Here is a 22528-nt window from a genome sequence, read left to right as displayed (position 1 = left end):
TGATACAGAACAAATTCATATTTATATTATAATAGTGTGTACTGACAGTCAATTTCTTTATATACCAAGCCATTGGCTAGGGATCCAGCAGCAAGTAACTCACCTCCTGACTTCCCAAAGCCTATTGACTATATACAAGGCACAAGTCAGAAGTATGATAGAATACTATCCACATGCTTGGATGGGTGCAGCTCCAAAAACACTCAAGAAGCTTGACACCAGCAAGAACAAAGAAATCCACTTGATTGGCACCCCATCCATCAACTTAAACAGCCACTCCATCCAGCACCAATGCATAGTAGCAGCAGTGTCACCATCTACAAGATGCACTGCAGAAACTCACCAAAGCTCCTTCATCAACATCTTTCAAACCCACAACCTCTACACGTAGAAGAACAAGGGCAGCATATGCATGGGAACAGCACCACCTGCAAGTTCCCCACCAAGCTGCAAACCATCACAACTTGCAACTATTCTACCATTCTTTCAATGTTGCTGGGTCAAAATACTGGAACTCTCTGTTGACAGCAATGCCAGTGTATCTACACTAGATGGTCTGCAGCAGTTCTAAATGATGGCTTACCCATCACTTTCTGAAAAGTAATCAGGGATGGGCAACAATTCAGTGGCTTGAGGCTGTCAAAAAACCTCACATTTGAATTCCATTGGTCCTGTGTCTCTGCATGCTTATTTTAAAGATGTGGGTATGCCGGCGTTGGACTGGCGTAAACACAGTAAAAAGTCTGACAACACCAGGTTTTAGTCCAACCTATCTATTTGATAATATACTCACAAGCTTTCGGGGTTAGCCCCTTCGTCAGGTGAATGGAGAGTTCTGGCCTCAGACAGTCACCAGGCAAGACTGTTCCCTTCCTGTTGGCGAACACTTCAGTGGTCACGGGCATTCAGCCTCTGACACACTTGTGCGGAACTTGGCTATCAGTCTCTGCTCAGCGACTCTGCGCTGCCGTGTGTCGTGAAGGCCGCCTTGGAGAATGCTTACCCGAAGGTCAGAGGCTGAATGCCCGTGACCACTGAAGTGTTCGCCAACAGGAAGGGAACAGTCTTGCCTGGTGACTGTCTGAGGCCAGAACTCTCCATTCACCTGACGAAGGGGCTAACCCCGAAAGCTTGTGAGTACATTATCAAATAAATAGGTTGGACTAAAACCTGGTGTTGTCAGACTTTTTACTGTGCTTATTTTAAACTCATTGGTTCAATTCAAAAGCCTGTTTTGCAACAGTTTTGAAACACTGACTGCTGCTTTGGATATAAGAACATAAGAACATAAGAAATAGGAGCAGGAGTAGGCCATCTAGCCCTTCGAGCCTGCCCCGCCATTCAATAAGATCATGGCTGATCTGTCGTGGCTCAGTTCCACTTTCCCGCCCTCTCCCCATAACCCTTAATCCCCTCTCTTATCAAGAACCCATCAACCTGCTTCTTAAAAATATTTAGCGAGGCAGCCTCCACCACTTCAACGGGCAGAGAATTCCAGAGATTCACCACCCTTTGAGTGAAGAAGTTCCTCCTCAACTCCGTTCTAAACCGCCTCCCCTTTATCTTGAGGCTGTGCCCCCTAGTCCTACTGTCTTTTTTGAGCGGGAAGAGTCTCTCCACCTCTATCCTATCCATCCCATTCATCATCTTATACGTCTCAATGAGATCTCCCCTCATTCTTCTAAACTCTAACGAGTACAAGCCTAGTTTATTCAGCCTCTCCTCATAGCTCAATCCCCTCAACTCCGGTATCAGCCTAGTAAACCTCCTTTGCACTCCCTCCAGGGCCAAAATATCCTTGCGTAAGTACGGCGCCCAAAACTGCACACAGTACTCCAGCTGCGGCCTCACCAATGCCCTATACAGCTGCAGCAAGACCTCCCTACTTTTATATTCAATCCCCCTCGCTATGAAGGCCAGCATCCCATTCGCCTTCCTGACCACCTGCTGCACCTGCAAGCTGGGTTTTTGTGACTCATGCACAAGGACCCCGAGGTCCCTCTGCACCGTCGCCTGCTGCAGTTTTTCGCCACGTAAGTAATAGTCCTTCCTACCATTCTTCCTACCAAAGTGGACCACCTCACACTTGCCAACATTAAATTCCATTTGCCATTTCCTGGCCCATTCGCCCAGCCTATCTAGATCCTTCTGCAGACTCTCCACACCCTCCGCACAATTTGCCTTTCCCCCAATCTTGGTGTCATCAGCAAATTTCGACACCCTGCACTCGGTTCCCTCCTCCAGATCATCTATATAAATGGTAAATAGCTGAGGCCCCAGCACCGACCCCTGGGGCACCCCACTAGTCACCAACCGCCAATCCGAATAGCACCCATTGACCCCCACTCTCTGCCTCCTATTTGACAACCAATCCTCTATCCACGCTAACACCCTACCCCCAACTCCATGTCCCCTGACCTTCTGCAATAACCTCTTGTGAGGTACCTTGTCAAACGCCTTCTGAAAATCCAGAAAGACCACATCCACCGGCTCTCCTCTATCCACCGCCCTAGACACATCCTCATAGAACTCCAGTAAATTTGTCAGACACGACTTCCCTTTAATGAAACCGTGTTGCGTCTGCCCTATCAAGCAATTCCCTTCAAGATGCCTCGCAATTTCCTCCTTAATGACGGATTCCAACATTTTACCTACCACAGACGTTAAACTAACCGGCCTATAATTCCCTGCCTTTTGCCTGGCACCCTTCTTAAACAACGGCGTAACATTAGCCGTTTTCCAATCTTCCGGCACTTCCCCGGAATCCAGCGACGTCTGGAAAATAACCACCAAGGCATCCACTATAACCTCCGCCATCTCTTTCAGAACCCTCGGATGCATTCCATCCGGTCCTGGGGACTTGTCCACAATCAGCCCCTCCAGTCTGTCGAGCACCACCTCTCTAGTAACAGTAATGTCATTAAGACCCTCCATTCCTACCACCTTACCATCGCTAACACCCGGCAAATTATTCACGTCCTCCTCCGTGAAGACAGAAACAAAAAAGTTATTCAATACCTTAGCCATATCCCCATCCCCTACCACTAGGTCCCCTTTCTCATCCTCTAAAGGACCAACGTTCACCCTAGCCAGCCTCTTCCTTTTTATATATTTATAAAAACTCTTGCTATCCTTTTTTATATTAAGCGCTAGCCCAGCTTCATAGCTTCTCCTACCCTCCTTTATCAACTTCTTTGTCAATCTTTGTTGACATTTAAACCTTTCCCAATCCTCTTCTCGCCCACTGCTCTTAGCTACTCTAAATTCCTCCGCTTTTAATTTAACACTTTCCTTCACCTCCTTTGTTATCCACGGCTTATTACCTCTCCTCCTACTGTCCTTTTTGACCATCGGAATAAATTTCTGCTGAGCACCAAGAAAGATCTCCTTAAAGATCCTCCACTGCTCCTCAGCAGACCTACCTTCCAACGCGCTCCCCCAGTCCACATTCGCCAATTCTTCTCTCATCCTACCATACTCCCCTCTATTCAAACAAAGGACGCGTGTCCGGGAACTCACTTTCTCCTCCTCCATCTGCAACAGAAACTCCACCATGCAATGATCACTCTCTCCAAGAGGATCCTTCACCGCAAGGTCCCTAATTCTACCCGCCTCATTACATAGCACCAGATCCAAGATAGCTCGCTCCCTCGTCGGCTCCAACACACACTGCTCAAGGAAATTATCCCGGCAGCATTCCAAGAACTCCTCCTCGAGCATATAAATGTTGCAAATATGTTACTGCAGTTTAAAATCCACAGAATGGCACATGTTTTTTAAAGAGACAATGTTATATGATTTCTTCTTTTGGCCTCTTTTAGCATTTTTTTTTAATATTTACATTTGACAAACACCACATTTTTTAACCTTATATATGCAACTTTATAAAAATTACCACGGGCCACATAGTGAGGCAACTCCACTGTTTGTCCAGTCACGTTGACCATAGTGTCATCTTTTAGTGGTACGATCTCTTCTGTGTATGTTCTTAAAATCATATTATCTGGTCTCAAAGGAAGATGTTTCAGCTTTTGTTGGTATGTAGTCTCAGGAAATAAAGATACAACAACACCAGTGTAAATAGTAGGTTGCCCACTTAACTTTGGAATCAACTTTAGAATCACCCAGAACCTATGTAATTCAGCCTGTATGGATAAGACATTCAATTGAAGCTCTTCATCATATATCTGGACATTCTCTTCTTCATAGTCATAATTCTTTTCTTCTATGTTGTAAATTCTTTATGTAGAGTGCAGCTTGTTCTTCTCCTCAAAGGTTCAGTTTCTTCCTCTGAATATTCTTCTAAGGGCAAGTTAGTTAAATCCAACAAGTTTTTGGAATGTAATCCATTTTGCCATTTTTGCATTGAATATTCTTGCTTCAGCTTTCACTTGCTGAATGGCCTATTTTAGCACATCTGTGACATGCTTGTTGCTGTTTTAAATTCCTATGTACTCAACTCGTGGAATTTATTTTTTGCCCAACTCTACTCCCCAAGGAAAGAGGCCTGGAAATAATGCACAGCAGTGCGGATTTGGGGGAATTTACAAGCACAGCAGCAATCCACTTGTCATTGCCAGTACTGAGGTGATTCAACGTTTAGGGTAGAAGATCATAAATCTAGAGACCTGATCACCTCCAGGTACCTCCAGAACAATGCAGATAATGGGAATAGTGTGTGTGTGATATGCTCCCCAGAGCATTAACCTGGGCTATGATGTTCCTCGTGTCAGAGTGGCATGTACCAACCAGTTCATTTTAGGACCAAGAGGCCAGCCGTCTGATCAATGTCTGTTTTCCAGTCTTACCTTAGTCAGTTAAGTACATTGGTCAAAGAAAATCTTGTCAATTTAATGCTGCAATTTAGGATCTTGTTTTTTGAATACTTCACACTACAACAGTGTGGTGGCACAGTGAGTAGCATTGCTGCCTCACAGCACCAGATACCTGGGTTCAATTCCCAGCTGGGTAACTGTGTGTGTGGAACTTGTATGTTCTCCCTGTGTCTCAGTGGGTTTCCCCCACAATCCAAAGATGTGTGGGTTATGTTGATTGGACATGCTCAATATCCCTGCAGTGTCAGGGAGATTGACAGCATAAATCTGTGGAGTTACAGTGAAAGGGCCTGAGTGGGATTGTTATCAGTGCAGACTCAATGGGCCAAATGGCCTCTTTCTGCGCTGTAGGGATTCTATGAACCAGATCTGTTTTTACAATAATATGTGATAGCTTTCATGGTCACCAATAACTGTGACTAGCTTAATGTTCCACATTTATTAGTTGAATTTATAATCCACCAGTTGCCATGGTGGGATTAAAATCCCCGTGGCCCCAAAATGTTAGCATGGGCTTTTGAATGACTGCACCACCACTTTCCCTCATTTGATTTCATAGAGTCAGAGAGCCATTGAGGTTTACAGCATGGAAATAGGCCCTTCAGCCCAACTTGTCCATGCCACCCTTTTTTTTAAACCTCTAAGATAATCCGGATTGCCCGCATTTGGCCCATATCCCTCTATACCCATCTTATCCATGTAACTATCGCAATACTCTTTAAAAGACAAAGTTGTACCCCACTCTACTGCTATCTCTGGCAGCTTGATCCAGACACTCACCACCCACTGTGTGAAAAAATTGCCCCTCTAGATGCTTTTGTATCTCTCCCCTCTCACCTTAAAGCTATGCACTCTAGTTTTAGACTCCTCAACCTTTAGGAAAAAATATTGACTATCCACCTTGTCTATGCCTGTCATTATTTTATAGATCTCTATAAGGTCACCCTCAGCCTCCTACACTCCAGAGAAAAAAAGTCCCAGTCTATCCAACCTTTCCTTATAACTCAAACCATCAAGTCCTGGTAAAATCCTAGTAAATCATTTCTGAACTCTCTCTAATTTAATAATATCCTTTCTATAATAGGGTGACCAGAACTGCACACAGTATCCCAAGTGTAGCCTTACCAATATCTTCTGCAACTTCAACAAGACATCCCAACTCCTGTAATTCAATGTTCTGACCGATGAAACCAAGCATGCTGAATGCCTTCTTCACCACTCTGTCCACCAGTGACACCACTTTCAAAGAGCTATGAACATGTACCCCTAGATCTCTTTGTTCTGTAACCATCCCCAGTGCCCTATCATTAACTGATTAAGTCCTGCCCTGGTTCAATCTACCAAAATGCATCACCTCCCATTTGTCTAAATTAAACTCCATCTGCCATTCATCAGCCCACTGGCCCAATTGATCAAGATCCCGTGGCAATCAGAGATAACTTTCTTCACTATCCACTATGCCACCAATCTTAGTGTCATCTGCAAAATTACTAACTATGCCTCCTATATTCTCATCCAAATCATTAACATGATTTGCTTTGATTTAATTTGATTTATTTGATTTAATTTTTTCATAGAATCCCTACAGTGCAGAAAGAGGCCATTCAGCCCCTCGAGTCTGCACCTACAAAAATCCCACCCAGGCTCTATCCATGTAATCTCACGTATTTACCCTGCTTATCTACCCGACATTAAGGGGCAATTGAGCATGGCTAATCAACCTAACCCGCACACCTTTGAACTAGGAAACCAGAGCACTCAGAGGAAACCCATGCAGACATGGAGAGAACATGCATTTGATTTATTATTTGATTTATTATTGCCCTATGTATTAGCATGCAGTGAAAAGTGTTGTTTCTTGCGCAGTATACAGACAAAGAGAAGGAAATAAGAACATAAGAACATAAGAAATAGGAGCAGGAGTAGGCCATCTAGCCCTTCGAGCCTGCCCCGCCATTCAATAAGATCATGGCTGATCTGTCGCTGCTCAGTTCCACTTTCCCGCTTTCTCCCCATAACCCTTAATCCCCTCTCTTATCAAAAACCCATCAACCCGCGTCTTAAAAATATTTAGCGAGGCAGCCTCCACCACTTCAACGGGCAGAGAATTCCAGAGATTCACCACCCTTTGAGTGAAGAAGTTCCTCCTCAACTCCGTTCTAAACCGCCCCCCTTTTATCTTGAGGCTGTGCCCCCTAGTCCTACTGTCTTTTTTGAGCGGGAAGAGTCTCTCCACCTCTATCCTATCCATCCCATTCATCATCTTGTACGTCTCAATGCGATCTCCCCTCATTCTTCTAAACTCTAACGAGTACAAGCCCAGTTTATTCAGCCTCTCCTCATAGCTCAACCCCCTCAACTCCGGTATCAGCCTAGTAAACCTCCTCTGCACTCCCTCCAAGGCCAAAATATCTTTGCGCAGGTGCGGCGCCCAAAACTGCACACAGTACTCCAGCTGCGGCCTCACCAATGCCCTATACAGCTGCAGCAAGACCTCCCTACTTTTATATTCAATCCCCCTCGCTATGAAGGCCAGCATCCCATTCGCCTTCCTGACCACCTGCTGCACCTGCAAGCTGGGTTTTTGCGACTCATGCACAAGGACCCCAAGGTCCCTCTGCACCGTCGCCTGCTGCAGTTTTTCACCCCGTAAGTAATAGTCCTTCCTACCATTCTTCCTACCAAAGTGGACCACCTCACACTTGCCAACATTAAATTCCATTTGCCATTTCCTGGCCCATTCGCCCAGCCTATCTAGATCCTTCTGCAGACTCTCCACACCCTCCGTACAATTTGCCGTTCCCCCAATCTTGGTGTCATCAGCAAATTTCGACACCCTACACTCGGTTCCCTCCTCCAGATCAAATGAGAGAGTGTAGAATGTAGTATTACAGTCATAGCTAGGGTATAGAGAAAGATCGACTTAATGCAAGGTCGGTCCATTCAAAAGTCTGACAGTAGCATGGAAGAAGCTGTTCTTGAGTCAGTTGGTACATGACCTCAGACTTTTCTCGAAGGAAGAAGGTGGAAGAGTGAATGGGATACGTGGGGTTCTTAATTATGCTGCTGCTTTGCTGAGGCAACGGGGAGTGTGGACAGAGTCAATGGATGGGAGACTGGTTTGTGTGATGAACTGGGCTACTTTCATGACCTTTTGTAGTTTCTTGCAGTCTTATCTTGCAAACCATATCAAGCTGTGATGCAACCAGAAAAAGTGCTTTCTGTAGTGCATTTGTAAAAGTTGGTGAGAGTCGTAGTTCACATGCCAAATTTGCTGGGTCTTCTGAGAAAGTAGAGGCATTGCTGGGTTTTCTTAACTATAGTGTTGACATGGGGGACCAGGGCAGGTTGTTGATAATCTCGATACCTAAAAACTTGAAGCTCTCAACCCTTTCTACTTTGTCCTCATTGATGTAGACAGGTGTATGTTCTCCTCCACGCTTCCTGAGGTCGGTGACAACCTCCTTCATTTTGTTGATATTGAGGGAGAAATTATTGTCGCCCATTATGGTCTGAAGACATAGGTTCAAATCCTAGTGCAGTCAATGAGTTAATAAATCTGGAATTGAAAGTCATGAAACTATCCTCGATTGTCATAAAAACCCCTTTTGTCCATTAATACTCTTTAGGGATAGAAATCTTTAATCAATTTAAATTTCTGTTGAGAGTCAAATAATGCTGAAGAATAAAAATATTGATGTATACTCTAAAGATCTCTTTGAGAAGGTTACATCTGCAATCCAAAGATTTCAAGGTAATGGAGATATTTTTAAAAAGTATGATGACTTGAAGTTTTTTTCTACTAAGACTGGGCTAGGTTCCCAAACCCAGCATGCTCACTCAGATTCCAATTCTAAGAGCAGACCAAACATTCCATAAGTACTTAACACTCTACTATGGTATTATTCTTGGTACGTCGAGGCACTAATCGATAATAATAGGAACATTATACCACATAAGAGACAATGGCAGCAGATTTCTACATAATTTTTCTAACTGTCTGCCTTTATTTTAGTGAAATCCCCAGAGGCATGGCCACAGATGACATGATGACCATACTCTCCACCGTCATCCAGTGGGACAGCTCTCAACCAGACCCATTCTTCTCAATCTAATTTTAGCCAGCGAGTCATTTGTAAGGTATCTCTTCCTGCTCCTGCTACTACTTCTGGAGTTCCCCGAAGGATATATCCTTGCTCCCCTCTTATCTCTTCACACATTCCTCAGTGACAACATTCAAAGGCACAGCATTAGTTTTTACATGGGTGCTGGTGACACCCAGCTCTAGCTCACCATTGTCTCTCTCAACTCCTCTACAGTTGCTTTTCTTCCAGACTGTTCATCCAACATTCAGTACTGGATGGGCAAACAATTTCCTCTCATTAAATATTAGGAAGACCGAAGCCATTGTTTTTGGTCCCCATTCCAAATTCTGTTCCCGAGTTATTGACTCCATCCCTCTCCATGGTAACAGTCTCAGACTAAGCCTGTCTGTTTGCAACCTTTGTGTCACATTTGACCCCAAGATAGGCTTCCAACCTCACATTCATGCTATCATGAAGGCCACCTATTTCCATCCCCATCTCACCCCATCTCAGCTCACCTACTGAAACTCTCATTCATGTCTTTGTACGTCAAGCCTCAACTATTGCAATCCTGGCTGGTCTCCCACATCCTTACCTTCATAACCCTTTGGTAGTCCAAAGCTCTGCTGCTCATGCCTCAAGTTGCAGCAAAACCCTCCACTGTTTGTCCCTCCCTGCCTCTGTAATGCCCTCCAGCCCCCAAACCCTCTAACTCTGGCGTCTGCACATTCCCAATTTTAATTGCTCTACCATTGACAATTGCTTAGCTCCAAGTTCTGGAATACTCTCCAACTTTCTACCTTGCTTTCCTCCTTTAGGACAGTCCTTAAAACCTACCTCTTTGAACAAGATTTTGGTACCTGATCTAATATTTCTTTATGCGGCTCAGTATCATACTTAGATTTGTGATGCTCCTGTGAAGCACCGTGGGATGTTTCATTACATTAAAGGTGCTATATACATGCAAGTTGTTGTTGAGGAAGAGCATACTGTCATCCCATCCGTGATAAATTTCAGTTCATCCACAACTTTGCTGGCTACATCCTATCCCACACTATGTCACATTTACTCATCACCTATGTCCTTGATGAAAACAATTCCCCACTCCAAGGACCCTATTTTGCCATTTTGATTCTAAGTGCTGGGCAGACTTGAAACTGGGAGTATTTCAGATCCGACTTTTAGACCTGTTCTCAAGAGCTCCCAAATATATCAGCAATTCTGAATCATGCTTCACAAGCCTGTGAGCGGGGTTTAACGCGCCCAAAATCCTGCAGCTTCGATCGGCTCCCCTGCCACATCACTCCCAGGCCGGAATATGCCTTCCCCTGGCCTCCACAGACATTGCCCCACCCCCCACAACATTGCTGATCCCCTTATCCCCTCATCTCCTCCATCACCCAAACCGATCACGGGCCCTTCCCCCTCCCCCCTGATCTCAGGCAGAGTGGCAGCAGACCCTCCTTTCCCCCTCACTGATCATAGGCAGAGTAGCAGCGGCACCCCACCTTCACCTCCCTCCCCCCCCCCCCCCCCCCCCCCCTCCCAGTCTCAAACAGAGAGCCGTCAGACACTCAGCACTTACCTCCTCATGAACTGGAGTGCCTTAATCAGACTTTTGTGGACTATGTCTGTCTCACGCCAATCCTGGATGGGCGAATGCAGTGGTAAAGGTGGTAAAGACGGTAAGGTTGGGGGTACTGCCCATTGAGTCAATTTAAATGCATGCAAATACATTTAAATGGCCGTTGCGCCCATTTCGGGTACAGTCCCAATCACAGTCTTTTTCGGGCCTTGCTAAAGGGGGAACCCGGTGTGCAGATCACGCTACTCGTCTCATGCCCGATGTTACCAGTTTTCGCACCCAAAAACAGGGGCAACTTGATGGTAAAATCAGGCTCCAAGTGTCAGAAAACCTCATTAAAATGCAGGTCCACCAACAAACCCATAGACTTACAGACAACTCTAAAGTGAAACCAAAACTCAGAGTCCCCCTTTCTCAACATACAAATACAGATAAATTAATTATACTCAAAGCTTAAACTTAAACTACAGCTTATTCCTAATGCTCACAACACAAAGATAACTATCTCTAATTCCTAACACCAAGCAGAAGAATTTTTACTGTATAAACTTCAGCAGTCAATACTATCCATCATATACTCTAACATTCAGAATGAACATGAGGTAAACATGAATTCAGAGGCTTGTGTACACCACAAACTGCACATTAAGTGGTAGACACAACAAAGACAGATCCCACAAATTTTCTCAGCAACCACCAGGTATCTTAAATTTTTTAAGACACAATCTTCCTCCAGTGGGATTTCAACTCCTCATTTCAAAGTTCTAGCCTCTGATTTCCCTCATAGCCCAAACTGCCCTAATGGCAGTACGGTGGGGCAATGATTAACAATGCTGCCTCACTCTGTCAGGGACCTGGGTTTAATTCCCAGCTTGGGTCACTGTCTGTGCAGGGTCAGCACACTCTCTCCCTGAATACATGGGTTTCCTCCGGGTCTCTGGTTTCATCCCAATGTCGAAAAGACATGCTGGTTAGGTGCATTGGCCATGCTAAATTCTCCCTCAGCATACCCGAACAGGCACCAGAGTGTGGCAAGTAGGCGATTTACACAGTAGCACTCATTGCAGTGTGAATGAATGCCTACTTGACACTAATAAATAAATGTTTAAACTTTAAAGACTTTGAACTTTAAGACTCTTCACCTTCTAGTTGCTCAATCTCTTATCCCAAGACTGTATCCCACAGGATTCATGAGGCTGCTCCCTAGTACCTAGTTACCAGCATTATTCCAGCTCTCTAGCTACTCTGAGCAGAACTTCACTGCTCATGGGGCTTTCCTTTGCCCCAGCTGCCAGCTTCATAGAGCAGAAAAACTGCTGTTTGCTTCAGTTTTATTGGTCTAATAACTGCCCTGGGCTTCTCTTAGCCCCAGTCTCTCCAGCAGCATTAAATCAGAAAAGTTCTGTTGCTTCTCCAAACTCCTGGCTCATCTGAGCAACCACTGCTCACTACACATTGGTGTTCGCTCAGCAGCAGAGCTAACGGCAGCTCTTCAGCTGTGTGGAGAACAATTGCAAAAGTTTTTGATAAAGCCATTATATTATTAAGCAATCTGTTCTGTTCCTTCTACATGTCAGCAACTAACATGGCAGCCTATGAACTAAGTTTTTGACGCAGAACTTAAATCAGATTGCTTATGAACCTAAAGCTGTTGGCAATCTGCCCTTTATGGAGATAGTTATGAACAGGCGGGAGATGGTTTGATGGTCCCCTTTTGTTTCCCACATCTCAGTTGACTGCATCAAGATGTGTTTCTTAAAGAAGAGCATTGACACACAAAGAGATTTGAATCTCAGCCACTCGCATGTCCTTGCAATATAACGTAATTCCCGTTCTGTGGAATTTCATTCTACAGCACAGCAATGATGATTAAGTTATCTCTTGGCTCCTCCTCACCTTGACTGATATTGGTAGGAGGAGGCAGAGCACGTTATTGACCAAAGGGAAATGCAATCAGGGGAGGTGATGGCCTAATGGTTTTATCGCTAGTCTATTAATCCAAAACTCAGCTAATGTTCTGGGGCCACGGGTTCAAATCCCGCCATTGCAGATGGTGGAATTTGAATTAATTAAATAATATCTGGAATTAGGAATCTACTGATGACCATGAAACCATTGTCAATTGTTGAAAAAACCCATCTGGTCACCAATGTCCTTTAGGGAAGGAAATCTGTCATCCTTACCTGGTCTGGCCTACATGTGACTCCAAAGCAATGCGGTTGACTCTCAGCTGCCCTCCAAGGGCAACTAGGGATGGGCAATAAATGCTGGTCAACCAGCGATGCCCACGTCCACAAAAATTTTAAAAATCCCAATGTCACCATAGGATGTCAATGTTTAGTTTAAACAGACAAACATACTGGCGAAGAGCTCCAGTTGCCAGTGGTAAGTCCAGTGAAGATTGAGGTCAGAGTAGAAATAAGGCAATAATTCATTTTCCTGTATGGGGACAACTGCTGCTTCCAGGTGGGGGCCTTAACAGCTGACGTTTTGTGTGGTGGTTATTTAAATATTTCCTCCAAACAATCTCAGCATCTCAAGCATCCTGTTTATTTCTTAATGATTATGTTTCATTTGTGCTTCATTGCATCTGCTTCATTTTGGCATTTAACACGTGTGAGAAATATTAACAAGAGTAAAGGTTTTCCCAGGAACTATTAATTCAGTTGACTCTATTTTGAAAAAGATATGTCACACAAATTAATTCAGTTTGAAGATGCAGGAATATTTTTCACTACCTTAAAGGAATTGTTTTGGTATAATATCATAGAATAGAATTCCTACGGTGCAGAAGGAGACCATTCAGCCCATCGAGTCTGCACTGACCTATTCCCATAACGGAACATATACTGCTAATCTCCTAGCGCTAGGGTCAATTTAACGTAGCCAATCAACCTAGGTCGCACATCTTTGGACTGTGGGAGAAAACTGAAGCACCTGGAGGAAACCCATGCAGACACGGGGAGACTGTGCAAACTCCACATAGACAGTGACCCAAGGCTGGAATTGAACATGGGTCCCTGCGTGCTGTGAGGCAGCAGTGCTAACCACTGTGCCACCGTGCCAGCATAATATATGACTTACATGAAAATGTTGCTCGAATCCTCTGCAGTTAAGGATTCCAGCTTTGACCTATTTCTCTATTTTGTTTTCTTATCCTTGCTGTGGGTCTGGAATGTAGGCCAGATCAGGTAAGGAATTTACTTCCCTAAAGAACATTAGTGAATTAGATTGATTTTTAGAAAAATTGATGATGGTTGACATGGTTACCATTAATGAGACTAGCTTTCCATTTTAGATTTACTAATTGAATTTAAAACCCACCACCTGCCACAGTGGGATTTGAACCCACGTCCTCAGAACATTAACTTGCGACTACTTACCACTGTACCAGCATCTTCTTGCATGCAATCTACATTCCACATGGAAAGTTATTAATCATATTTTTTCAGCTTTCTTAAATTAATGAACATCCTTCTCCTAAAGAAGTTGAGCATCCATCACCTGCTAGACACAATTTGACAATGTGGTGTGATAGTTCCCGTGATGGGCTGGATGGGAAAATTCTGCCCACTAACTCAAAGAGACAACATAGAGGGAGAAAGCGAGACAGGGGGGAGTCTTGGAGAGAGAAGAAGGAAAAGCAGCTGCTGCCCTGTATAGCAGAAGATTACTTTCTGTTGGCCAATGAACAAGATACTGGCAGGAGCTCATTCTCTGATCAAAGAGATGGAACTTGTGGAGGTTTAAAGACACTGGAAGATTTACCGTGGTGTGTGGCTGGGATAAGGAGTCACCAGATTGAGCTTTGCTGCTGGAAGTCAATTCAGGGATCCTCAGAAGACTGAGGGAAATGTCTTTCACTAGACAGTAAATTTGGGAGAAGGAAGCCTGTTGGAAGCTGGGAGTAAAATTGGATTGGTTCCTGCAAAGACAAAAATTCTGTGGAGAGCGCCATACCATGTTACATATAAAATGGCATGGGTTTACTGTCATGTCAGAAAGTAAAAGGGGAATATCTTTGTGGAGTTGAGTGTATTAGTTGTCTATTAAATAATGTTTAGTTGACAGTTTTAGTTTGTTTGTTGCAACGGAAGTCTTAAAAATGAAATTTTGTGTAATCTTTTGAGTCAGTGACTGGGACTCCAAATCTTCTTTTAAAAGTTATTGCTTTTATGGAATTATATAGACTGTAACACAATGTTAAAAACCTTGTGCAACTGCAATTCTTTCCATTCACTCTCTACTCTTCTTACTGAGTGCCATTTTCATAGCAGAGGTTTCTCTACTGAGCTGCTCAGATACCTACTCTGGCTGCTCAGCTGTTTCTGGCTAACATCATCTGGTTTTTAAGGCTACGAAGGCCCCTCCAAATATACCCAAGACATATTACTTCACAAGATGCGTGCATCACTGGCTAGGCCAGCATTTATTGTCCAGCCCTTGAGAAGTTTTCTTGAACTACCCATGTGGTATACTTAGTTAACATCAATGTGGGCATATTTTTTCTAAGCAGATTTTTAAATAGGATACACACATCAGTTCTATTGTTAAATAAGAAAGCAGTGGTCTGTGCAAAATGTGGAAGTTGAAATACCATTCCCTTTCAAGCGATGATCTTGTAATGTTTTCGCATCTCTACATGGTGGCACAGTGGTTAGCACTGCTGCCTCACAGTGCCAGAAACCCGGGTCCGATTCTTGCCTCAGGTCACTGCCTGTGTGGAGTTTGCACATTCTCCCCATGTCTGCATGGGTTTCCCTCTGGGTGTTCCTGTTTCCTTCCACAATCCAAAGATGTGCAGGTTAGGTGCATTGGCCATGCTAAACTCTCGCTCAGTGTAGTGCTTTTGAGAAGGTGGTAGTGAGCCACCTTCTTGAACCACTGCAATCCATCTAGTCCAGATACTTCCAGAATGCTGTTAGGAAGTGTTCAGGCATTTGACTCAACAACAGTGAAGAAATGGCAATAAATTTCTAATCAGCATGCTGTGCGCCTTGGAAGGGAACTTGCAGGTGATGGTGTTTCCAATGCACCTTCTGCCCTTGTCTTCTAGGCTGTAGAAGTCATGGGTTTGGAAAGTACTTTCAAAGGAGCTTTAGTGAGTTGCTGCAATGCATCTTGTATGTAGTAGAAAATGCTGCCACTATGTGTAAGTGGTGAGGAGAGTACACATTTAAATTGTTGGGTGAAGTGTTGATCAAGCAAGCAGCTTTTCCCTGGATGGTATTGAGCGTATTGAGTGTTGTTGGAGCTGTGCACGTCCAGGCAAGTGGAAAGCATTCCATCACACTCCTAACTTATGCTTTGTAGATGGTGGGCAGGTTTTGGGGAGTCAGGAAATGAGTTAAATCACTTCAGGATTCTCAGTCTCTGACTTCCTCTTGTAGTCATAGTATTTATTTTTTGCTCCAATTCAGTTTCTGGTCTATGGTAACCCCCAAGTTGATAATGGGGGTTTTAGAGATGGTAAATCCATTGAATGCCAAGGGGGGATTGTCAGATTCTCTCTTGTTGGACATGGTCATTGCCTGGCACTTTTGTGGCACAAACATAATTTGCCACTTATCAGTCCAAGTCAGAGTGTTATCTGGGTCTTGTTGCATATAGGCAAACACTGCTTTAGTATCTGAGGAGTCATGAATGGTACTGAAAGTTGTGTTATCATCAGCAAACGTCCTCATTTTTGACATTATGATGAAGAGAGGGTCATTGTTGAAGCAGCTGCAGATGATTTGGCCTAGGACATTACCCTGAAGAACATCTGCAGTGACATCCCGGAAATGAGATGATTGACCTCCAACAACCACAACCATCTTCCATGGCGTCAGATGTATCTCCAACTGCTGGAGATTATTGGCCCTGATTCCCATTAACTTCAATTTTGCCAGGACTCCTTGATGCCACAGTCAGCCAAATATTGCCTTCATATCAAGGGCAGTCACTGTCACTTGAATTCAGCTCTTTTGTCCAGATATGGACCAAGGTCATAATGAGGTCAGGAGCTGACTGGCCCTAGCGGAACTTAAACTGACTGTCAGTGAGCAGGTTATTGCTACGTAAGTCCCACACAACAGCACTGTCAATGGTCCTTTCCATCAATTTGCTGATTATTGAGAAGAGGCTGATAGGAGAAGATAATTGGCTGGATATAATTTATCCTGTCTTTTGTGGATAAGACCTGTCTAGATAATCTTCCGCATTATCAGGTAGATGCCAGTGTTGTAGCTGTACTGGAACATCTTGGAATTTCAATTGGAATGATTGATTGTAAAACTTGTCTCTATTCGACACTTGGCCAAGATAAAAGTTGATTTTTAAGAGGATCATCCTTTGTTGTTAAAAATAATAGAGTAAATAAAGAAGCTCTATGAAATCTGAAGTTAGTTGGAATAATTAATGGCTGATTTACGATATGTTTCCCTGATTTGTTCACCATATAAATTTGTTTGTACATGAGATCAGAGACATAATTCAACACAGTCTGAGCTGCATCCTGTTATCAGATTCAAGTGAAGTGTATAATCAAACATTATCTGCATTCCACATTCAGTAGCCTCTTTAGCCCAGGTAACATATTCTATTACCTTGGCAATTTTGCATCTGATTGGTTAGATATTATTAACACTGCTGCCTCACTGCCAGGGATCCAGGTTCAATTCCAGCCTCGGATCACATCAAACCCATGTCTCTATGGGTTTCCTCCAGGTGCTCTGGTTTCCTCCCACAGTCCAAAGCTGTGTAGGTTAGATGAATTGGCCATGCTAAATTGCTGCTTACTATCAGGATGACAAGCAGGGTAAATATGTGCGCTTACAGGGATAGGGCCTGAATGGGATTGTTATCAGTGTTGGCTCGATGGATTGAGTGGCTCCCTTCTGCACTGTAGAGATTCTGTAAACTGGGGCTTGGTTCCTTTCTCTGTGACTGGATCCAAGACTTCCTAACCGACAGACCGAAATCAGTAAGGATAGGCAATAACACCTCCTCCACGATCATCCTCAACACAAGTGGCCCACAAGTCTCTGTCCTCAGCCCCTTACTATATTCCTTATACCCTATGACTGTGTAGCCAAATTCCATCCCAAGTCAATTTTCAAGTTTGCTAATGACGTCACTGTAGTGGGTTGGATCTCAAACAATGATGAGACAGAGCACAAGAAAAAGAGAGAATGTGATGAACTGGTGCAACAACAATAATCTCTCCCTCAATGTCAACAAAATGAAGGTGCTAGTCACCAACTTCAGAAAGCGGAGAGGAGGGTATGCCGCGGTCTACATCAATGAGGATGAAGTGGAAATGGCCAAAAGCTTTAAGTTTCTAGATGTCCAGATCACCAAAACATGCCCTTTTTCCCTTGATGCCGACGCAATAGTTAAGAAAGCCTACCAATGTCTTTACTTCTTTAGGAGGCTAAGGAAATTTGGCATGTCCACTACAACACTCACCAACTTTTGCACCATAGAAAGCATTCTTTCTGGTTGTATCACAGCTTGATATGCCTAAGACTGCAAGAAACTAAAAAGGGTCATGAAGTCATAATGTGGACATGTGGGCATTGGACTGGGGTATGCATAGTGTTTTCTCTGCACCCTAGCTATGACTGTAAAACTACATTCTGAACTCTTTTCTTTCCTTCTCTATGTACGGTATGCTTTGTCTGTATCATGCATATGAAGCAATACTTCTCAGTATACCAATACATGTGACAATAATAAATCAAATCAAAATGATACATAAATATGATTTTGAAATTTCAGTGTTGTGTGCTTGGAGTAAGAGTGAGCAAAGTCATGACGATATTCGGCACAATGGCTTCACCTCAAAGAGCATTTCGAAGCAACTTCCATCATTTATTATGGAAAAAAGATTCATTATAACATTTTTGCAAGATTTACCACAAATCCAACATTATTCAGTACACACCTATAAAGTATGAAGTGTAGGAACATAAAGGAATTGTTGGATGAAAAAGACAAAAGTCCATTTTGTTTACCTTCTGCCATCCTGGTAGCTGCATGATACCAAGATAAAGGAATTGTTAATTAATTACAATATTGCTGTTGAATAGGATAATAAGTAGGATTGTCCAGATTAGTTGTTTATGATCTCTAATGTGTGATTTTGTTTCTTTCCAACAATGAAGCTGCACCATAAATCAAAGACAGGCTACAAAATGTGCTGTGATTAAAATGTACTAACTCAGATCCTGTCTGCTGCCATACAAGGTCATACTGCCAAGAAGGAACACGGTCCATCTAGCCAGATATATCAACTCACAAATCAGATTTTTGTGGAATTCAAGCTTCACAGAAGGGAACTTGACACTTCGCAAACACTGCATTGAAAGTCAGAATATTAGGATGTTAATTCAAATTCACCAGAGAGATTTGCAGTACATGGGAAAATAATATGTGAGACCTGCTGACGTCTGTTGTCTTTTCGCCCACATTTATTTCAACAGCTTTGAGAGTTATTTTTCTCTTGAGTTATGATAGATGTTGCCACCCACCTTACTTCTTCCTGCTTGTGCTTCATACAAAACATCTTTGTTATTTCTTATAATCAGATTCAGAGGCCCCGTTACAGCTGCGTCTTCAAGAACATTCTAACAGCGTGGATCCTGCACTTCCCAGGCTTCCAGGAACTAAAAATAACCACACCAAAATCTCTGTGAACTGTCCGAGGAGCAGGAACATTTGATCCTAACAAAACAGTGGAGCACAGTATTTCCTCCATCAAAGCCTGTGATTTCAAGATGCGACTTTTTGCCATAATCTTGAAGGGAATCGGTATTTCTTTCAGAGAGGAGTCATAAGTATTCCAAAAACAAGTGTCTCTTGGACCCAAATGCCTTTTAACTCCCAAAAACAATAGTCCTTTCACACATCTGCAGTTCCTTGCCAAGATTTCAATACCGGTGCTGTTACTTCTTCTTTCTTTTGATTTGCTCCTTCACATCTGCAGCATAGGGTTAACTGCTCAGGGCCCCACAATCGTACTTGCACAAATTGCAATCCAATTTATTCTTTCCAGTCATTGCTTTCTCCTGTTTCTGGTGTGACTGGTTGGCAATGAGAACAAGCTTAAATATTATCTTTTCTGTTTCATCCTATTTATCCATTTGATACATTATACTTTCCTGTCACTTACTGTATTCCAGTTAGCTGCTATTAGATTCACTTGATGAAGCAACTATTTTTGTGAGGAGCACCACTTCGATGTTGCACATCTCACAGATATTTGCCTTGCACAGCATCTTGCTTAATAATCACCATTTAGAAGGAGCAAGTAGAAGGTGTGATGCAATATTTGCCTGGATGAGTGCACTTCCAAGAAGACTCAAGGGGCTCAACACATTCCAACACAACAGCCCATTTGATTTGCACTCCATTCACTGCCACAAACATTCACTCCCTCCGCCACTGGCACACAGCAGCAGCCGTCATGGGTACCATCTACAAAATACACTTCAGCAATTTGCCAAAGCTCCTTTAAAGCACCTTCCAAGTCTGTGACCTCTGCCACCTCGAAGGAAAATGGCAGCACGGAAACACCAGCAGCTGCTTGTTCTCCTCCAAGCCCCATGCCATCCTGACTTGGGGCTATGTATTTTATTATTCATTCATGAGACATGGGCATCAGTGGTTGGCCAACATTTATTGCCCTTCATGAGTTGCCCATGAACTGAGTGGCTTTCTAGGCCATTTCAGAGAGAAGTTGAGAGTGAACCACATTGCTGTGGATCTGGAGTCACATATAGGCCAGAGCAGGTAAGGACAACAGATTTTCTTCCCTAAAGGACTCTAGTGAATGAGATGGGTATTTCCGACATTTAACAATGGTTTCATGGTCATCAGTAGATTCTCAATTCCAGATTTTTTTATTGAATTCAAATTCCACGTTCTGTCCTGGGTTGAGTCCCCAGGATAGTAGCTGAGTTTCTGAATTAATAGTCAAGCGATAATACCACTAAGCCATTGGCTCCCCTAATATTGCCCTCTCTTCACTGTCGCGGCACCAGAATCCTGGAACTCGCTTCCTGACAGCATTTCAGAGCACCCACACCACATGGACTGCAGCAATTTAAGAAGATAGCTCACCATCACTTTCTTAAAAGCAATTAGGGATAGAACCTCTAGGGATAGATTGTTCACCTTGTCAGAGACACTCGGCTCAAAACAATGAATAATAAAAAAAACTTGATGTATACTGTTCAAAAAGTCAATAAACTATAATTACAAACCAAGTAAGTTTTGTGAACTGACAGCTGTTTTGCTAAGGATTTGTTAAATAACACAGCTACATTGAGTTCTGTGACTCAACTTCATTTATACTGATTAGCCAATCAGTGTATTCAACATGAGCTGTGAAAGTTAAGCAACACATTTATGGTTGGCTGTAAGAGTTCTTTTAACTTTATTTATTATTGGCACAAGTAGGCCTTATATTAACACTGCAATGAAGTTACTCTGAAAATTCCCTAGTCGCCACACTCCAGTACCAGTTCGGGTACACTGAGGGAACATTTAGCATAGCCAATTCACCTAACCAGCACACTTTTCAGACTGTGGGAGGAAATTGGAACATCCGGAGGAAACCCACGCAGACATGGGGAGAAAGTGCAGACTCTGCATAGACAGTGACGTAAGCTGGGAATCAAACCCAAGTCCCTGGTGCTATGAGGCAGCAGTGCTAAGCAAATGTTAGTGTATGCCTCTAGAATATGACAGAGAAAAGATGCAGAAGGGTTGAATCTTCCCCAAAGAAGCGCTTTCACTAATTTTCTGTGCAGACTAAACAAAGAGCTTTGTAGGAGTGCCATTCTATGGAAAGCTCTGTGCACTGAAAATTGTGTGACCTGATAGCACTTTAAAAGCCGCCTCCAGCACAGCTGCAGAATTGCATTTGATTCACTGTGGAATAATTCATGTAAATGATACAGAATTTTCGCTCTGGCCCCTTTTGAGTAGAAACCTATCTCTTGAGACATGTTTTTGAATAATAGAGAACAAGGATCAGTAAATTTATGATATTTCATGCTTTCTCCACAAGATACTGGAGTAGTTAGATTCTGGCAAAAACTAGTTGATAGACTTTACAATAAAAAAGGCACAAAAGCTGTTGAAAAATGGATTGAGGTTCATAATCTGTATTATGAACAGATTCATAATACAGAATTGGATATCCAATTCGCATAAATAGCAGGGATGTAAATGTGATGGTGAGGAAGGTGGGTACATCGTGAGATATCCATGTATAAACAATTCCTGCTAACTTAAATTTGTTAGTGCCGAAACATTTCAGAGTGCCCAGTAACAACTTAAGTAAAAACATTATCTTTTTGTTTTCACAAAGATTTCAATAAACCATCTACTCTCAGCCAGTGTAAATATAAAATCTAGGTATTTTTAAAGACATCTCAAAACCCATGTCAATTTGACTTAGACAAGTAATGTGAATCTCCAAAAGAAGGGGAATGTCTTGTTGAAGGTAACTCTGCATCTGAAGTGGATGCAAATATTACCTGGATCATGGAGGTTTTGAAGCAACCTGACCAAAAGCCAAGACCTGACCCAAGAGTATGCTTGTTAGTTGAGACTTATAAGAAGCACAACATTGTACATGAGAAGTAGCGCATGAGGGTTCACACATTGAGCCCTTGAGATTATTGGTGTATGTGCTGAAGCTTAGCATGCTGACACATAATATGATAAAATCAAATACAACACTAAATGGATAATACAACAGAAAGTACCATCAAACCACTTTTGATGCTCGAGTTCAGACTGCATTCTCTAGTGGGTCAGTTTACTGACTTATCATACATTGTTTATGGCCTTAGCATTGAGGTTCTTTTTGTTAAAATCAGTGAAAATAATGGCATTTCAGCTGATGCATTAAAGGTTCACAATGTAAATGTTGCATTTGTGCTCAATCTAGCCCCAGTCTAAGAGTGTATTTTAGTCACCTTGGACGGCGTCCGCTGGCTTCAGATCAGAGAGCACCCATGGGCTATCTG

The 22528-nt window shown here is 43.0% G+C and overlaps 1 long non-coding RNA gene across 1 annotated transcript in view; it reads right to left on the bottom strand.

Annotated features, from left to right (window-relative positions):
- LOC145345145 (uncharacterized) overlaps nt 1–19089 on the bottom strand; it is a 371118-nt gene extending 352029 nt beyond the window's left edge. Inside the window, exon 1 of the long non-coding RNA XR_013887034.1 lies at nt 19019–19089. This is a non-coding gene — a long non-coding RNA (uncharacterized LOC145345145). The remainder of the gene's footprint in view (nt 1–19018) is intronic.
- Nucleotides 19090–22528: the final 3439 nt, after the last annotated feature.

This window comes from Carcharhinus amblyrhynchos, chromosome 7 (assembly GCF_965287045.1).
Source record: "Carcharhinus amblyrhynchos chromosome 7, sCarAmb.v2.hapA, whole genome shotgun sequence".
Taxonomy (NCBI): domain Eukaryota; kingdom Metazoa; phylum Chordata; class Chondrichthyes; order Carcharhiniformes; family Carcharhinidae; genus Carcharhinus; species Carcharhinus amblyrhynchos.
The sequence above is the reverse complement of the archived record's forward strand: the minus strand, read 5'-3'. Positions and strand labels throughout refer to the sequence as shown.